At 44.6% G+C, this 20,176-nt stretch overlaps 1 protein-coding gene across 42 annotated transcripts in view; it reads right to left on the reverse strand.

The window, feature by feature from the left end:
• The window catches only part of Sgms1 (sphingomyelin synthase 1), a 271,205-nt gene that overhangs the window by 94,294 nt on the left and 156,735 nt on the right, over positions 1 to 20,176 (reverse strand). For 38 of the 42 annotated variants that reach the window (XR_005487755.2, XR_010053998.1, XR_010054000.1 and 35 more), the window contains one exon: positions 1,409 to 1,490. The exons of 3 other annotated variants lie outside the window; for them this stretch is intronic. The gene's annotated coding sequence lies outside the window, so the exon portion shown is untranslated. Of the gene's footprint in view, positions 1 to 1,408; positions 1,491 to 15,750; positions 15,772 to 20,176 lie in introns of those variants that run through there. One more of the 42 variants, XM_039081001.2, reaches the window with a different exon arrangement.

Raw genomic sequence — 20,176 nt, forward strand, 5'->3', positions numbered from 1 at the left:
GCAGGTCCACCGCACAGACGAATGAGCTGAGGTAGCCCACGAGCATGTGGGTCTGGAAATGCCTGACTGAATTAGCTGAGGTCTCCACTCCACACACACTGCACTGCCATTATCACAGCAAACTGGAAACCAGCCGAACGTAACTGACACACAGCTAACCATTGTTCAGAGCTACAGCATGGTGTGACAATTCTTCCAAGGCACGCCAACACCAGGAAACCCCTTAAGGAGGTTTCCTTAAGACTCCAAGTTCTAGAGGGAAGCTCATAAAAACTCAGGAAATAACCAACCCAGAAGTTCCTAGCATTGGTATCAGGAATTGCCTTTAGCAGCAACAACTTCGGTCACTGTTGTCATTCGATGCTAAAGGCAATTCCTGATACCGACATCTAGGAGCTCTGGAAATGAGCAGATAGATGCCCTAGGCCCATCCTTCCCCCAAGGTTATCCAGTCAGCAAGGGCCGCTGAGGAGACTCAGGCTATGGTCAAGTTGTCTGAAAGTTATGCAGAGCTCTGGGGTCCCATCTTTTGAGAATCATGGAGCACACTGCGAGGGGAGGGGGGGGCTTTCATCTGACTCATCCCTGCTCCTGTACGTAACCCCTCAGCCATGAAGGAACCCCAGTAAATGCTTTGGTTCACCAAGTGTGACTTTGGCAGTGTTCTTGCTTTCGTCTGTAGGGTCTGTCATTGGTTTCCTATCAAGGTTATAGAAGCTTGTGTCACGCCTCTCCAGGGATAGCATCGCACAATGGACAGGAAAAAGTCTCACGCAATGGATCAAATTTTACTCATACTTCTGATGGACCCACAAAAGCTACCTAAGGAAGTGGCCCCTGAAAACAAGGTCGTCTGTGTTTTCCAGGGGCCATTCCTGGTTTAACTGCTGACCCCGGACAAGGAATCCTTCTATCACTTGACACTTTTCTTCTGTCCTCTAGAACGAATGCACTCGACTAAAAACGATGTATTCTACAAAGAAAGCTTCACGCATTAACAAACTCTCTCAGCTGTCCCCATCCTGCTCTGAGGTTTATAGATATTTATTTCTTAATCTTTCTTTTAATGTTATGTACATGTAGAGCTGCTGTGTGTGTACTCTGTGTGTACTATGTGCATGCAGTGACTACAGAGGCCAGAGAGATTCTTAGGTCCCCAGGAGCTGGAGTTACAGCCAGCGATACGGCGCCCTGTGGGTGCTGGGAATTGAACCTGAGTCCTCCAGAAGAGCAGCCAGTGCTCTTGGAGCACTGAACCAACACTTTACCCTAATACCTACTTTTAAAAACATTTTCAGTTTTTACAAACTTGAGTCATTTGATTGTTCCATACTTTTATTGAGACTTCTTAAGCATGATTCACGCAGTCATTAAAAGAATTCCAAAGAGCTAGCAAAAATTTACTTACGGATTATTTTAAAAAGACTCTCCTCATCTTGGCTTCCTGCAGGATACTAGCTTCTCCGTGTGTTCCCGTTCATCTCCATCACCTGTTACCAGGAGGAAGATTCTCATTAGTTGTACGGTATTTTCTAATAATCTCTATCAAATGTACTACACAAGTAACAATAAAAACAACAAGACCCCAATGGTCCAAAATTCTACCACTGACGAGCCACAGGAATTCCTCTCCCCCAGCCTTCATTTCTTCATTTCTACACGAGCATTAAACATCCCTTACTGTCTGTCTGGGTGGTAGTGATAGTTAAATAAGCTAAAGGGCACGGTCAGCATCCTTTGATCCAACAAAGGTGTTGCCCTGGCAACAGGGACATTGAACACTTAACAATCGCAAATCCTTTATTGCCCAGAGGTTGGGTTCATCAAATCCTGGAGATCTGTACACGATCACCCAATAATGGAATATACACGGCAAAGGGCTTGTTTTGTTTTGTTTTTTAAGAGGAGTCCCTCAGTATTTCACATCAGTATGTAACTGGCAGGGTCACACACTAGAAACAGGACTTCTGGTTTCTTCTTTTCACATGGGCCCAGCATGGAGACACCCCACTTGTCCCTGGTAGAATGCAACATCCATCACTTTATGTGACAAGCATGTGGCTCTGGGTAGACGACGTTGGCAGGCAGGTCCCTGAGCTAACTTTCCTAGCTCAGAGCAGAGAGAAGGACAAGAAAGCTAGCATGGCTCCATCCATACGGCGCTGCCACAGTCACTGAAGCAAAGACAGAAGCTTCAAGCTACCCAAGGCAAGAGGAGGTGCAGGGAGGACTCGGGAGGAGGAGGAAGAAACACCACAGGAATCCAGGTGCTTCTCACTCAGAAGGAACAGGCCCACAGCAACAGATCTGGGGGAGGACCTCCGTTCAGGGGAAGATGTATGGTCGAGCACATGCTCATTGGCTAGCTGTGGCTTTATATGGCTGGCCACCGTGCAAGGAAGCTTCTAAAAGAATGGAGACGGCTGTACGATTTGACATAAGCTTCAAAGGAGTATGAGTAAAGCGCACCTAGATATTTCCCAACAGTGTAATCTTTGGCAAATAGTTTATTCCACCTGAGGCTCAGTTTCTGGGTTAGTAAGACTGAGGACAACAATGTCCACAGTTCAGAGCAGTCACGGCCGATAGCGATGAGTATACAGACCATTGTACAGGGTGTCCTCACAAGAAAACACCAGCTAGCATGTTACTAGCATGATTATGACAGAGACGATTAAATTCCTTGTTACAAAAGACAATACTAGTATGCAACACACTGAATCCATAGACTCCTTATGCGAACCCTTTGGAAAGAGGTTTAGTAACACAAACTTTCCTAACATTCATTTTTCAAATTTATATTATGTTTGCAACTTTTAAAAATTAAAACATATTTATAGTATTTCCATCTTCCTTCAGCCCTTCTAAGCCCTTACATACACTCCCACTTCCTCTCAAACTCAAGGCCTCCTTTCTTTACTCATCAGCTATAAATGCAACCTGTTGAGTCAGTTTACTATAGTTTGCATGCATACGATTTCAGGGCTGACCACTTGGTGTTGAACCAATTAGGGCCATTCCTAGGAAGGTGAACTGTCCCTCTCCAGGTAGTCATTGTTCCTTTGCAGCTCTTTCTGGTAGTAGGGTTCCCTGAATGCCACTTTCACATTAGCGTGTCTATTCCTGCTCCCCCTGTTCAGGTCTTGTTTAGACAGCCATACTGTTGAGGTGACATGAGTGACGCTTCCCTGTCATCGTCTTTCCTATGAGACACACTTTTATTGTGATGGAGTGTTGAATGGAGAGTGCCTTCTTCTCTGGCAGCCTTTCCTGACCTCAGCCAACAGAAGCTGTGTGTCTGTTGGTGTTGGATCAGTACTGAGTTCCTTCTATGGACTGGAGAAAATGACTCATTCCTAACAGAAGCAGTGAACTGTTGTGTACTCCACATGCATCTGCAGAATGTGGGGATCATGCTGAAAATTATGGGCAGCTCATCTTCAAGGCTTCCCTCAGCACCACACTATAGCTTCAGTGAGAACAGTGTGGGTGAGGTCATGCCAGCTTTGAAACAAAAGTATCCGATCTCATTATCTACAGAAGGCATCCTGGATGCCTCTAAATCACCCCTTGACACTCCTTCCAATGATGCACACTGCTTCTATCTTCAGACCAGCCACAGACAATGTGCAGGAGGACATCTATCTCCTTTGAGTTTAGTCCCCCTTGATGTAAGAGGCCAAACACCTTATTTACTATTATAAGAGATTTTTTCCCCATCTTTATTAATTTGGGTATTTCTTATTTACATTTCAAATGCTATTCCCTTACCCGGTTTCCAGGCCAACCTCCCCCCAACCCCTCCCACTCCCCTTCTATATGGATGTTCCCCTCCCCATCCTCCTCCCCCCATTACAGCCCTCCCCCGCAACAATCACGTTCACTGGGGGTCCAGCCTTGGCAGGACCAAGGGCTTCCCCTTCCACTGGTGCCCTTACTACGCTATTCATTGCTACCTATGCAGTTGGAGCCCAGGGTCAGTCTTTGAGTAGTGGCTTAGTCCCTGGAAGCTCTGGTTGGTTGGCATTGTTGTTCATAAGGGGTCTCAAGCCCCTTCAAGCTCTTTCAGTTCTTTCTCTGATTCCTTCAACGGGGGTCCCGTTCTCAGTTCAGTGGTTTGCTGCTGGCATTCGCCTATGTATTTGCCATATTCTGGCTGTGTTTCTCAGGAGAGATCTATATCCGGTTCCTGTCAGCCTGCGTGCACTTCTTTGTTTCATCCATACAAGACATTTTTTAATAAATTAGTTAAAGGAATTAAAATTGTAATCAAGAATGGTAATGGGCCAGCTGTTCCAAATGATTAAAAGTGACATCAACAACTAATGAACCACCCATTCATTATGCCAAAGCACGGGGATTAAAAGTACAGGCTTTTAAGGATTGTGGTGGTTTGAATGAGAATGACCCCATAGGCTCACAGGGACAGCACTATTAGGAGGCATGGCCTTGGTGGAAGAAGTGTGTCACTGGAGGGTGGGCTTTGAGTTGTCAAGTGCTCAAACCAGACCTAGTGGAGACTGCCTGCATACCGCCATGTTTCCGGCTATGATGAAAATGGATTCAAGTTCTGAACTGCAAGCCAGCCCCAGTTAAATGCTTTCATTTATTAGAATTGCCATGGTCATGGTCTCTTCACAGCAACAGAACCTTAACTAAGACAGAAGTGTAGATAACCAACTCATGCTAGATTCGAAGATAGAATGTGGGTCCATCAAGAGAAAACTTGATTCATTCACCAAATATTTCTGAGGGCCCTGAACTTGGCAAGCATACTGCTGAGTATGGAAAGGAAAACTGCATAGTTAAAATTCTAGCTCCCACAGAGCTCACATGCTGGGTGGAATAAGAGACAGCTGTAGAGAAGAGAAGAGAAGAGAAGAGAAGAGAAGGGAAGGGAAGGGAAGGGAAGGGAAGGGAAGGGAAGGGAAGGGAAGGGAAGGGAAGGGAAGGGAAGGGAAGAGAAGAGAAGAGAAGAGGAGGGAAGGGGAGGGGAGGGGAGGGGAGGGGAGGGGAGGGAAGGGAAGGGGAGGGAAGGGGAGGGAAGAGAAGAGAAGAGAAGAGAAGAGAAACTCTACTTAGACAAAGATGAAGTTCACACCAGCAGAACTAAGCAAGGAAGTCGGATGACCCGCTTAACAAGGACTATCCAAATGTGTGAGCCCTAGAAAGACTAGCACAAATCTACAACACCCTAACTATGCTTCAAAGACAATGCTAAAACTCCACAACAGATATGCAAAAAGCCTGGCTAAAACAAATACAGTGTGTGTGTGTGTGTGTGTGTGTGTGTGTGTGTGTGTGTGTGTGTGTCTGTGTGTGTGTCTGTGTGTGTGTATGTGTGTGTGTGTGTGTGTGTGTGTGTGTGTGTATGTATGTGTGTGTGTCTGTGTGTGTGTGTGTTTTGTGCGCATGTGCCTGCACACATATATGATGCTAAACATTGGACCTAGGGCAGTTGCCGACAAGCATCATACAACTGAATTACAATTCTAGCCCAATATACTCCATGTGGAACGTACGCTCTAACCTAAAGCTAGATAGGTGGGGACACTCTCACAGAAACAGGTTAGATTGTTTTAGATTCCCATTTTCTTCCTCTCAGGGAGCTGGCTTGCTTTGAGAAGCTGGGGCTTCTCTTTGGGGAACAGTGTTCCGAGTCACTGAAAGCATGTGCTTTGTGCGCACAAGAATTGCAATTCCCCATGACTCCTGAAAGATCTTAAGCTCAACGTACAATTTCTGCATACCTTAATCTCTTCATCAATAGAATGGGGTGATATCAGTATTAATAGCTAGATGCCATACTATAGATACAAAGACATAATCAATGCTCTCACTAAAGCCTATGCAAAGCAAGTGCTCCCTAAGTGTTCTATTATCCTCAGTGTTACAGAGAGGGCAAATAATAGAAAAAAGGTCCACATAACAACAGAGATTAGATCTGCGAGAGCTCAGAAAATGATGCAGACCATTTCACTGGGTGACTCAGAAATGGCTTGGGGTATACAGTTGCTTATAGCAATAAAGGGGAAACTGTCTTCCTGATATCTGCCTCAGAAGCAGCAGCAACAGCAGTCAGAAGATGCTGGGGGCAGGAGGTAATTCAAAAATATTACCAGCATCCATTCAGAAGGAAAACTGAATGATTTGCTCAAGACAACTCAGTTCATGGTCAAGCCTGGGGCTCAAAGCCAGGCAGTTTCACTCCATGTTCTCACCCACAACACTGCACTGCTATTTCAATGCTAAGAGAAATAGCTGAAGACAAGACACACACCCAAGACAGACCCTGGAAGAGCAAGAAAGCGCAGCCTCAGCTCACTGAAGACAAGAGGAGAGGAAGGAACATTCAGAGTTGAGTGCCAAAGAGCTCAAGGACCAAATGTACTAATGCTACAGACTCGTTAGCATAGATCCACAAGAACTCCTGAAAGGATCACAGTAAATGTCATCTAGTGTTAGAGCCCGCTCTTGGCACAAAGAGCACAGGGCCCATTCAGGTCTAAGACAAAACATACTGTGATCCTGTCACAGCCTCGGAGCGCTGAGCTTCGGTTCTCTTTCACTGCAGCTACTGTTTTTTAAAGCAAGAAAGAGGAGGAGGAAAACATCACTCAAGGAACTTGAAGAGTGAGAAAGCGGGTAGGAGGGGAGGGAATTCATCAGGAATGGGGCTTCTAGTTAAGCAGGAGAACACACACTGAGGACAAAAAGAGGAACAAAGTCCTGGTCAGGCTCAGGTGAGGCAAACTCCAAAGCAGCCCCGTGATCTCTGCCTCTTCTTCATTCTCTTGAGCATGAGTAACTCTTAGAGCCTACCTATAACTGTTAGGATATCGAAAATTACAGAATACAAAAGACTGTAATATCCATTCTGCCACAGGATTCTCTCCCATGCTGGTTATGATGAGCAGTCAGGCTACCATGATGTGAGCCACCCAGTGAGAATCCATGAGGGCAACTGCTACTGACAACAAGAAACAAACCAAGGTGCTTGGCCCACGAGCCCCCAAAACCTGAATCCTTTCCCGAGCTGTACCTCGGATAAGACAGCAGCCACAGTAACACCCTGACTTCAGCCTGATTAACACTTAGCTAATTCAGGCCCAAACGCCAGGCTCCACAGCAGCCAAGAGATCACTTGTGGGTAGGTTGATCTGCAAAGACTGAGCTGGACCAATGGCCACATGGCTCTAGATGATCAGTGCAGAAGGGAGGAGAAACAGGTCCATGATGCCTTCCCCTGGCTTCTGGCAGAGAAGGAGGGAGAAAGAGGAAGGCCCAAGAAGCCTGAGTCTGGGAGAGAGGGGCCTCTCTTCCTAGGCTAACCAGTTGAAGGATATAATTAGTCCCATTTACCAACAAAATCACCTAACTGGTGATCAGACTCTTGGCTGGCCTTCAAAGGCTATTCGGCATGCCAAAGCTTGGGCCACTGAGGTCCAAGAAAATTCTTACCATTATACGAGCTTTTCTACAAACCTGCCCACAGGAGAGTAACCAGGGCCACATCGTACAGAATGCACTGTGCCTAAACACTGTTTAAAGCAGATGTCTGGAGAGTTGAAACAAGCTGAGACTTTCTCTTACTGGCTTTAAGAACTCAATTAAAATGAAGACACCTAGAGTTTCATGTCAATTTCCCTAACACGAACTCTGAAAACAAACACAAAGAGACACACAGAGACACAGAGTTACACAGATATAGATGATATAAATGTGGATAGGATATAGATAGAGCCATCATCCTTAAATCTTCATAATCTCAAACACTTACAACCCCCCACAAATCAGTTCAGGAAATCTTCCGTCATAAGCAACATGCACTCAAGCCAAGATTAAGTCACTGAGCAAAAACCCCTCTCGCCTAACAGGCCAACCGACTACAAGCAAAAAGCAAAAAGGTCATCCCACAGTCACATAGAAAGGTAGAAAACCTCTGTTGCACACAAAGGCCCAGCCTTGCAGTTGACAGATATAACGCACACACCCTAAGACTAACTGATCTGTCCAAGGTTACTCTGCCACAGAGTTCTGACTTCCTGTTTCCCAGGCCTCTACACACTGAGTTCTCCCGAATGCTAGCTTAGACATGAAAACATGACAGAGGTGATAGTAAATACTAGGAGTGAGAAAAAGAGGAGTTAACTTTTCGGGACGCTAGGAAGCTCCTCCAGTTCTCTAAAAAGCCAAGCTCTGTGGTAAAAGGGAGAAAGAAATACCACCACATAAAACACTCAACGTGCCTAAAATAGGCTGCTTTCCTTTTGAATGACCTGATTCTCTTTCTTTCCCCTATGTTAAGTGAGGAAAAAAAATCAAGAGGGCTGCCACAGGAAACACGCCAGCAAAGGCTGTTTAGATGCTTAATGTATGCTGAGTCCTAAGTCTGATTCAGTCAATGAGCATCTGGAGGCCGTCTAGACCCAGAGCAACATGGTGAGGGGTGGGGGTGGGGGATGGGGAGTGGAGGGGGAGGAGCCTGGTAGGCTATCAGAAAATGGTGCTTGCTGACACTTTTGACAGCCAACAAGCAACCGATACAGCCGAGATATTTCCAGTATGTATGTCGGAAGGCTTATAGGAATGCAGACTGAGGCTGTCTTCACTCCTAGATACTTCTATATTTAAAAGGAAACAGCACCTTGCTTTTCTGTGAAATGATATTACTGGTAAGGTAGTTGTAGAAGCAATCCAAACACATGGGGGTCATACCAATCTATAACCCCCACTAGGAGACTTTCCCCACAGGGAAATCAGTGAAGCCTTTCAACTTTCTCCTTTTCCCCAGCACCATGAAGAAATAAACCAAAAGTCCACAAGGGTTTATCTTCCCCATGTAGTCAGCAGTTGCCTTCTGCAGACACGACTTTACCATCACTTGGATTTCTCGATGTCATTCAAAATCGAGTGTGTGAAGAAGCCTTGAGTGTGTGAGGAAGCCTTGAGTGTGTGAGGAAGCCTTGAGTGTGTGAGGAAGCCTTGAGTGTGTGAGGAAGCCTTGAGTGTGTGAGGAAGCCTTGAGTGTGTGAGGAAGCCTTGAGTGTGTGAAGCAGCCTTGAGTGTGTGAGGAAGCCTTGAGTGTGTGAGGAAGCCTTGAGTGTGTGAGGAAGCCTTGAGTGTGTGAGGAAGCCCTGAAGCCCGTGCCTGCAGCTGCACTTGCTCCTGTTGCATGGGGGACTTCCTGGCAGCCTGCTTTCTGAGCATGCGCCATGAGCAGTTCACAGTGTGCACTCCACACCACACCATGCCAGCAAGCACCACCCAAAACGTCTCAGCTCAGCACTGAGAAGACCATGGCCTATTGCAGTGCTTAACTGTGGTTTTCCGATCTAACAGAAACAACCATAGAATGATGGACAACAAAGGCTTCTAATATGTTGCCAACATCATCTCTCAGCATATAAATCAAAATTAGCACATCTTTGAAATGTACTGCTAGAGCGTTTCATTTGGAAAATTGCTGCCTGCGTTGTTACCTGCAAACAGTTCTAAAACAAGCTGCCTATTTTGCTTTGTGATTAGAGTGGAATTTCCAGTTTCTGTAACTGCCTGAAACCTACGACTGCCATTTTGTACTACCCTGTTATGCAAAGTAGCATCCTCAGCACTGATGACTATAAAATCAAAATATCAATCAACTGTGAAAAATATTGAAGATGTTTTCGTCTTATAGTATCCGATATTCAGCCAAGAGTTAATTCTTTATGTGAAGATAAACAGGCACACTCATTTCAGTTAATGTGCAAATAATGCTTTCATCTTTAAGAAGTGGTAAAACTCGATGTATAGCAAAGAACTGACCTAAAATCAGTCTCTCTATATTACCTGTAGCGGTTTAAGTTTATATGTTTATTTTCACACACACACACACACACACACACACACACACACACACACAGCTCATAGGAAAACTTAACAATCCCTGCTCAGACTCCCCAGCAGGTGGTAATGCAAGATGAGGGAGCCCTGGCTTCCTCCACCTCTGAGCCGAACACACGAACACACGTTCTCCTTCCTAGGGAAGGAAGCTGGGAGTGGGCTCCCTCTCCTATTCTACCTCCTTCTACGAATTCATGGGACATCCCCGAGCAGTAGATCCACGATTTGTGTAAGGCAGGCCAGAAAGTGCTATCTTAAGTCAGGCAATGCTTGCATTGCAATGCTCTGAGTGACACGTCTAGGTGACACGTCTAGGTGACGTCACCATGGAAAGAGTAGCAACCAAGACCTACCCCAGCTCCGTCATCAGGAAACAAAAATGCCGATAATTTCTAGATGTATTGCTCATCTCTACTGTTGCCCTCAAAATGTAGTATTCCTAGTTTTTTTTTTTCTAAATACATTCTAAAAAGTGTTCATTCAGTAGTATTTTAATTCATGAAATTTGAACTTTATGCTTTCTTATTTACACCAAATTCAGCAAGAGTGTCTTTCTGTTCTTGAAGCACTTTTTCAGAATAATAACAAACACTCACAAATCACCATTTTTCCACCATAAATTCAGAAGGAAAGTTTACTTTTTCACAGACACATAAGTGAAGGAACCCATCAGGCAGTGCTCTTGGCTGTACAGAAAACAACACATGACACACATATTAACACCCGGCTGCCTCCATCCTCCCACAGCCCGGGCGCTGGTGAGAGGGGATCCCCATTTTCAGTGGAGTGTGGTGTTCTGAGGGGCACAGAGTGAGAGCACCCTCCTCGGTGATGAGGCTCAACTTTAAGTAATTCTTTCACTGGAACCAAAGTTTGTGCTTTTTCTCTTCTTGGCTTCTTTGAACCAAGAAACGAAAACCTTTCAAGTGTGAATGGTAACCACAATTTAAGTGAAAAGGGAGTTTTAAAAAGGGTTAAAAAAAGAAAAAGACAAAAAGCTGACAGAAATGGGCTGTGATGTGACCTCAGTAAGAGTCTGCCCCCATATGACTGGTATCACCTGCAGGAACTATGAGGAGAGGAGAGAAGAAAGAGAGGCTAGAGGACAGGGTGACAAAACGACGCTCGCTTGCGGGTGAGAGGAGGGCAAACTGATGAAACAGAAGAGCTCAAACAGGAGCAGAACAGGAATGACCCAAGGTTGATGGCATGGTCGCTGCTAAGGCCAAGGGCAGAACAGCATCATCTGTGAGGATCAGATGGCAAGCATTTTTAATATATCCAAAAATCAACGGACACAGTTGTGTTGCACTAAAGTGAAATTAGCAAAAATAGGTAGATATTGGCTCAATTCAGCCCACAGGCTGTGGTTTGCTGACTCCCAACCTCTCTAAGGAAACCTGTGGCTAATGGACAGAACAGACAGAAGGGATGCTACAGGCTGCCCTGGCAAGCCTGGCCCATCCACATTGCAGTCACTCAATTCAGCCTGAGGGCTCACATTCCCATAAGCTGGGTTCCAGGGAGTTCAGCACGGCTGTGGGACGGGGTGGAGGGGAGGAGAAGGGCGATAAGGGGTGGGGAGTGGGGTAATAAGTGTGCACTTGTTCAGGGTTAGTTGGTGCAAAGCCCTTATCTGTAAAACATGCTGTTTGTGACCCAAGACGTGCAACTGTTGCCTTAGCTTATGTATTTTACCTGCATGGTTGTGGACAAAAATCATCCCAATACTTCAGAGTAACTAAGGAAAGGAAATCGTCTTGAACAGAGTCAAACAAATGAGTTCTAATTTGTCTTCCACAGGTCCTGTACCTTCAAGACCTTCCCTAGCTTTTCCTCTCCCATTTTCTTACCTAACTCCTCTCTAGGTGTCAATCACTTTCTCCAGGAAATGGGTCTTAAGCATCCCAGGGAAGGTGAAAACACATGCCATACATCTCTGTGACATGAACTTCGTTACTTCATATCCATGTCATTCTCTGTGCAATGTCTGCTTCCTGGCTTCGAGGACACATTTCCAGAAAGGTGCCTTGTTGAATGCCCAAGTCTCAAACAGACAAGCAGACATGGATTCAACAGAAAACTCTGTTGTCTACACTGGCTCTGCTTCGCCAGGATGTGGGTAGTTAAAACCAGCAGTTAGATCTTGCATAGCATTTGAGGCTTGGGTACCTGTAGTGTGGGTGATGGGATATGGTCAGTGGAAGAAGGAAACTGGCCCCAGATTTACACAGTAAGAGCAGGCCACATGCTCTCTGGTTGGCTCAGTTGAAACTACCTGGTTATTTCTCCCATGCTTTGTCATTTGAAAAAAAAAATATGACTTTTGTTAATGATAAAACATTTTTAAGGGAAGATACAGATGATAAGGCTGAAAAATAATAAATTTTTAAAGTTAAGCCCAAATGGCAATGACCTAAAGCAGGAAGCTCAATTAACCACAAGAAAACCTCACCTAGAAATGAAGCCCCAAAGTAGCAACAAAAATGTCAAAATAGCTTTAGAAAATGAAAGGTGTAAGGGGACAGTCAGTTAGAAGTATATAAAAAACCAAAGGATACCACTTGAAACTAAAGAGAAAAACTGCCCTTTTAAATCCATGAAAACTGAGAACTTGTGGTCAGCAGATAAACACTCGGTAAAGTGCTGTAACAAAGCACCTATAAAACCGAGAAGTCTGAAGTAAGAAATGTGCAGGTGAAAATGGAAGGCGATTTTCACTACTCTTGTTGGAAGGAAATGCCCGATCATTTTACTGTGTACCAAAAGCCTGTCACATACATGCATGAACATGCTTGGACAAACAACAGCCAATGCATAACGGAGCAAGAGGAGCAGCGATGTGGAGGGAGAGCTAGACCAGTGCTCATTACTGTCAGAAGGCTACAATGTGTCATTACTGTGAGAACGCTACCATGTAGAACCCCTTACCAAATGCTGTATGTCAGCTCCTTTCCAAGTCACGCATTTCCTTGAGGGAGTGTTTTTAAGTATATAGCCCAAAGAAAGGAAAACGTATGCTTATAATGAGATGTGTACGATTATGTTCATGGTATTCATAACAGTCCCATAGTGAAGCCCATCTTAGTGTACACCAACAGCAAACAGGTAACTTCATTAAATGGAATATTACTCAGCACCAGGAAGGACCATGCTGATACACACGAACAACCGTGAGTCTCAGAAGCATCCTTCTGTTATGTACAGTTAAGGAAGACACACTCAGCATTAACTATGTATCCAAGTGCCTCAGATCTGTGCCCGTTTCCATTGGCATGGCCGTGATAGAAAGAACACGTGAGGGGAATGGGCACGTGATGGCAATGGCATATGAAAACTCTCCAGCGTGAAAGGGATGCTTCTTCTTGTTGGCTTTCGGCTCGTCTTATTGACATAATACCTTGCTTGCTACATAGCCCAGTCTGGTCTCAAACTTGCTGTACTCCTCCTTGAGCCCCGCCTAAACTGAAGTTATCAGTGTGAGCCACCATGCCCAACAGAAATATCCACTATCTCTAGAGAGATAGCAATTCATTAGTTTACTTCAAAAAGGAAGAGGAACCATGAGCTTCCTACCAAAATGTTCTATGAACGTTTGCATTGAAATCTTCATAGGATTTGAATTAAAAACAATATGTCTTTAATTCTATTTAATCTGCTAATAATTTTTGTGTGCGTGTGTGAGCACATGTGTGCACATGACGGGTTATAACCGACATGGAGACTCTTACCTGTGCTTGCTTTGGAGAGCCTCTGCCCCTTGCAAATGCAGGAATTACAGGCGGCCTCCATGCACACCCAGAGTCATTATCCCTGAGCGTCATCTCCCCACCTCTACTACTAACGATTTTTAACAATCTGAGAGGAAAGGGGTGTGAAAGGAAAGACTAAGACAGACCCAGATGTTCTAATATTTTTAAACTTCTACTGTACTCCAGGTAAGACAATAGTCACTAGAGAAATGAACAAAAACTTTATGATTGAAATTCTCAGTCTGGTAAAAGACAAGAAAGCATTAACTAAGGTGTAAAAGGGGAAGTGACCGGGTAATCGCATGGTGACAGAGCACTTGCATAGAGTGCTCCAGGCCCTGGGTTCAGCCCCCAACACTGAAACAAAACGTGCAAATACATTTAGAGAAAATACATGATTCTTTCTCTCCCCCATAATCAGACATGTAATAGTAATAATAGAAAAGTGCAAATTCAGTTACAACTTTTGAAGAATGGAATGATTTTAAGAAAATACTTATTTTAGTAACTATCTCTACCCAGCCTGTTTCTTAGCCCCAGTCAAAATAACTCATAGTCCCTTTCTTCTTTGTTTTTCTAAATGAGATGTAGAAATCATATATATTCATCCTGTGTATTATGGTACTTTGAGAAGCCTTTACCTACCCTGAGAATGACAACAAACTTATTAGCATATGCATTAACCTTCATACTCCTTTTGTTGTGGTAAAAAGACTTCAAATCCATTTCCAGAAACTATCAGCACTATCAACGAGAGTCACTATGCTGTGTAACAGATAACCACCTTTGCTCAACTACTTGTTGGTGATATCCGTGTCCATAGCACAGAGAGTTAGGCAACTGTGTACTTCACACTTTCTCAAGTCTGCCACACCCCAAACCATAGCCACCGCAGTGTCATGGGTGCCTGTGGAAAGGGACCCGGCTGTGGCACATGTCTCAAAGGTAGAGCAGACTGGCTGAGGCTCATTCTCAGGAATCTGCTCATACTCTCCCTAGCTGCTTCTGTCCCGCCATTTTACACACGGCCATTAACAACATCACCAACAACCAACAGGATCGCTAAAGGCAACAGCCAGTTCGCAGTGAAGAACTCAGTTGAGAGAACTTATTCTCCTGAGCCTCATCATTTTTTCACCCAAATGGCCTCAAACCCAGCCCTACGGGTAACTATAGACCAACAGGATACACAGCCTGCGTGGTTCCCAAACGCAGTCCTAAATCTTGGGTGACGAATGCTCGTCCATGTGGGCCTGTCACCTGTCACAACTGCTGAGGAGCAGCAGGGTGATCAAAGTCCAGGACGAGCATGGATCAACCTCGAACATCTACTCTATTCTGCTAGGAATTGAGGCTGGCACAGAAAGCACTCTGAGGTGGAGGCAGGAGAGGAACAAGTGTGAAACTAGGGTTGGCTGCACAAGAGGAAGATCTCAGGGAGCAGAGGGGGAAGGTAACGAAACAAGTTTTATTTTTTTGGAATCCCACTATTTAAAATTTGCTACTTCCCATGGATGTCAACCAGCAGCTTCTTAGCCTCTTGTCCTCAACTGGAATCCTCCTGAAACAACAGGATACAGAGCAGAGGCCTTCCTCAGCCTAGACTTGCAGTCTTCACACGGGGGCATCCTCACAAACTAGTTTTAAAGTTTTAATGTTTAGTACTAAAACATTAGGACTAAACGAGATTTTTATTGATACTGAATTCAGTAAGAACAGCTGGGAGGCCCCCAACAGCAAAGTGCTTCAGTCAAGAGTCTAAGGATGAATATGAGGGTCAGTCACACTTAACAGTAGGTTTCAAAGCTCACACTACCACAAACACTCTTCACTAGCAACCATTTTATCCAAAATTAACTTTGAAACATCTTTTCTTCCTCTTGGCCAAGAAAGCAAAAGCAGCATTTATGGACTGAACCTGCCCCCCAACCCCCAACACATCAGTCCAAGGAGGGGGGAAACCCCTGCCATCCCCCACAACATCACCCCCCTCAGGTCACCCGCCCCCAGCTCCCCAACATCAGCAGGGGTGGATGAGAGCCCCAGGTGTTTGGGGAATCAGCCACCAGTCACTCCCAGGCCTGACAGGAGAATAGGAACAGCTCATACTGACCTCGCCAAGGGAGCCTGGGGTCTGGAAGATCTGTCAATTGCCTACTTACAGGCTCCGCTCACAAACCCCTAAAGCAGGCCTCTAAGCCAAATGGAGGGAAACAGCCTATGTTTTATCTGTCATGCACACATCCTCCCAAGCCACAGCCTGTGTCAACTTCCATAAAACTATCACATTTTTACGTTTAAAGCAAGTAGTTTAGTACTTTTGAAGAAAAACACATTTTATTTAAAAAGAAAAGGCAGAAATGGTTCCTGAGTTACTGTTAACCTCTTAACCCTAGAGACAGCTGTTGTAATTAACGTTAAGGTTCTGTTATCCATCTGAGTGCAGCACTTACTCTAATCTATCTGCTGTCTATTACTTTGGTCTGAGAGCCACCACAGCCAAGTTTTTATCGCTTATAATATATAAGACTCCTTCTTAGAAGGGAGAATAAAATACTCACGGGAGGAAATAGAAATAGAGTGGAGCAGGGACTGAGGGAAAGGCCATCCAGAGACTGCCCCACCTGGAGATCCATCCCATATGCAGTCACCAAACCCAGACACTATTGTGGATGCCAAGAAGTGCATGCTGGCAGAAGCCTGATATAGCTGTCTCCTGAGAGGCTCTGCCAAAGCCCTACTGATACAGATGAGGATGACTGCAGCTGACCATTAGACTGAATAAGGGGTGTCAAATGGAGAAGTTAGAGAAAAGACTGAAGGAGCTGAAGGCATTTGCAACAATATCAACCAACCAGACCCCACCAGAGCTTCCAGGGACCAAACCACCAACCAAAGAGTACACATGGAGGGACCCATGACTCCAGCCACATATGTAATAGAGGATGGCATTGTTCAGCATCAATAGGAGAAGAAGCCCTTGGTCCTGTGAAGGCTTGTTTCTCCAGTGTAGGGGAACGCCAGGGCGTTGAGGTGGGACTGGGTGAGTAGGAGTGGGAGCATCCTCATAGAATCAGGGGGTGAGGGTCTGGGAGAGGGGAGCAAGGGGGATAACATCTGAAATGTACATACACAAAATATCAAAGAAAAAATTAAACAAAAAGAAAGAAATGTAGTTAGGAACAAACTAAGTTAAGTTAGATTCGTGCCTTTAACTATTTTTATTTGCCATACTTTTCAATTAACATGCTGTTCTAGACAGTTTCATTCACTGTGTCCCCTGGCCCAGAATTCAACTTTATGTTTTACAACTGCATTAACAAGGGTTGGGGATTTAGCTCAGTGGTAGAGCGCTTGCCTAGGAAGCGCAAGGCCCTGGGTTCGGTCCCCAGCTCCGGAAAAAAAAAAGAACAACAACAACAACAACAAAAAAAACCAAACCAAAAAAAACAACTGCATTAACAACACAGAAAGATGGTGAAGCAAAAGGAATTAAAGGCGGAAGAATCAAATACTGATGTGTACCACAAAATCCAGAATGGTATCATTTTACCGATGCTTAGTCCTTACTGTGTTAATTATGCCATTTTTATCTTGCTATTTTCTGATGTCTTATTTTAGACTAATTGAATATTTAAAGCCAAAAAAAAAAAAAAAAAAACCCAAACCAAAACAAACCTCTTTCCAGGTACTAGAAACCTTTCTAAGATGAAGAAAACTTCTTTTTAGAGCAACCTAACCTAAAGAGAGTACAGACTCTGACGTGGCCACATTTGGGCTAGCTTGGCTTGCACGCATCCTTGGAAGTCTCCGGAACTCTGTACTTCCTGAACCTTTTGCCTGGGATGCCCTTGCCCCAGATGTAAGCAGGCTCGCCCCTCAGCCACACTCATAGCTCTTCTTGCTCAGAACCTCAGAGCCTCCCTACTTCACATGGGAACGTATAGGCTGATACACACTTGTGCTTGTGCACACAGAGCCCACCACTCCTGCCTCTTTTTCCTTACCCCCCACCCCTATTGTATATATATATATATATATATATATATATATATATACACATACATACATACATACACACACACATACACACACACACACACACACACACACACACACACACACACACACACACAGACATTTACTTAATTACAGAGCTTAATGTCTTTCTCCCACTGAGCCAAGTCCCAGACCACAGATTTTGGCTATTCCCTTTTGTCTTCCTGTCAATGGTGAACACTGGTATCTGTGCCTAAGCAAGGCCTAGAATAGGAACGCTCATGAGGCCTGAGGCTTCCTTGGCCCTGTATGGCCCACTGGCCTAACTAACCAGGGCAGGTCTGTGAGAAAGATCTAGGCAACAAAGGAGGATGTGAAAAGTTTTAATTAACTAGTATGGCGAACAAGAGGGCAAAACCACTTGAAAATAAGACTTGAGAGGTTTCAGTTACTTGTCATAGACAGGTTGCCCACTTCAAAGAAAGAAAAGAGATTCTAAAATACCCTAGCTTAAAAAAAAAAAAAAAAACCAACTCTTCTTTTCTTGCCTGGTGTTTATATAGGGGGTTCCAGGGAGGCTGCTATACTGTGTAATAGAGAAGGAGACTAAAAATGGGTTTGTTTGTTTTTTTTAACGTTGACCTTTTAATTTATTTTTAATCTATTTTTATTTTGAAACAATTCTTTTTTTTTCCGGTTTCTAGGCCAACATCCCCCTAATCCCTCCCCCTCCCCTTCAGTATGGGTGTCCCCCTCTCCATCCTCCCCCATTACAGCCCTCCCCCCAACAATCATGTTCAGTGGGAGTTTAGTCTTGGCAGGACCAAAGGCTTTCCCTTCCACAAACGATGGGTTTTCTTGACCATCATTAATGACCATTGTGAGCTACTTTAAAGACACATGAAGATTAATGGCTGACGCAGCTCTCACCTGATGCGCACCAGCACAGCCTCAGGTGAGCGAGGCTCGTATCCGCCTAACACCAGGCCGATGCATTTATGCTATCATCCACACAGAAGACACCATCACTACAAGCTGCTTATAAAAGGATGTTTAAGCATATGGAGAAGTGCATGCATTGTACTGGGTAAAATAAATATGAACGGTTTTATATATAACAATGATTTTAACTTTGTATCTTATTTTTAAAGACATACATATTCACAGGAATAAGAATAGAGGCCTCAGCACCAAAATATTAACAGCGGCAACTTCTGGGTGGGGGTTTTTAATTTCCTGTTTGTTTTGCTTCCTAGTTGTATGAGAAAAGGACTCTTTATGTAGCCCTGGCTGTCCTGGAACTGGCTATGTAGACCAGGCTAGCCTCAAAATCAGAGCCCCACCAGTCCCTGCCTCCTGAGTGCAGAGAATAAACAGTGTGTGCCACCAGTTTTTCATTTCTTTAAAACACGCACCACAGCTTTTTATGAAGATCAGAGCAAAACACAGAGGCTGGTAGGGCACACCTCTCATCACAGCACAGGGGAAGCATAGCCTGTCTCAAAGCAGTTAAGTATTAGGAACATAATACAGGGGAGTGGGAAGAAGAGGGACAGGCTGGTGAGGAGCAAAAGAGCAGCATTTCATGTGGGTAAAGGCAGGTATAGGAGCTAAAATTCTGAAATGTGTCTGAGGATGCCAGAACCGTCCTCCTCTGTGGGACGGCGTGGTCAAATTCTAGTCCCAACCTGCTATGCGGCGCAAGCACAAAAGCAAGCTGGCTCAACTGCTGCTGCCATCCAGAGAAGTCTACACTGAGGACACAGCTCACAAGCAGACACACCTTCCAGCCTCAATCACAAATGTCTCCCATAAGGAAGCAGCAGGGCCGGAAGGAAAGAAGTCTACACTTCTCCAAGGGGAATGCTGGACCATAGCTTCAGAATGCCCTTAGGTGGGTGTGAAATGCAAGGAAATTCTCATGGATGGCTGCCTCTCAGTCATTACTGTGTGCAGCCAGCGAGGCAGAGTTAACCAGTCTGTGAAATCAGACGAACCTAACATCAATATGGACTCCTGCATCCTCTAACCACACGCTCTCAGGCAAGGTTCATCATCGCTTCAAGTCTTTGAAAGGTTGGTCCCTTTCATTGAGTTGCCACCCCTAATTCCAGGATTTTAGTAAAGAATTTAAATATTTATCACTGAGACCGACGAAGTGGCTTGGAGGTGGGGTACTTGACCGGCATGAAGGAGGGACCTGGGTTCAATTCCCAGTAATGGGGATAGAAGGGAAAAAATGGTTAAAATATTTGTCCAAATAGATATCTACTTCTAACTCCTTAACATTCCTTTTTTTTTAAAGATTTATTTATTATATATGAATACACTGTAGCTGTCTTCAGACACACCAGAAGAGGGCATCAGATCTCATTACAGATGGTTGTGAGAGCTACCATATGGTTGCTGGGATTTGAACTCAGGACCTCAGGAAGAACAGTTGATGCTCTTAACCACTGAGCCATCTCTCCAGCCCTCCTTAACATTCCTAATGTCTAAGCACACAGCCTTTTAAAATCATGAATCCCCTAATTTCAAAA

This window comes from Rattus norvegicus, chromosome 1, assembly GCF_036323735.1.
Source record: "Rattus norvegicus strain BN/NHsdMcwi chromosome 1, GRCr8, whole genome shotgun sequence".
NCBI classification, from domain to species: Eukaryota; Metazoa; Chordata; class Mammalia; order Rodentia; family Muridae; genus Rattus; species Rattus norvegicus.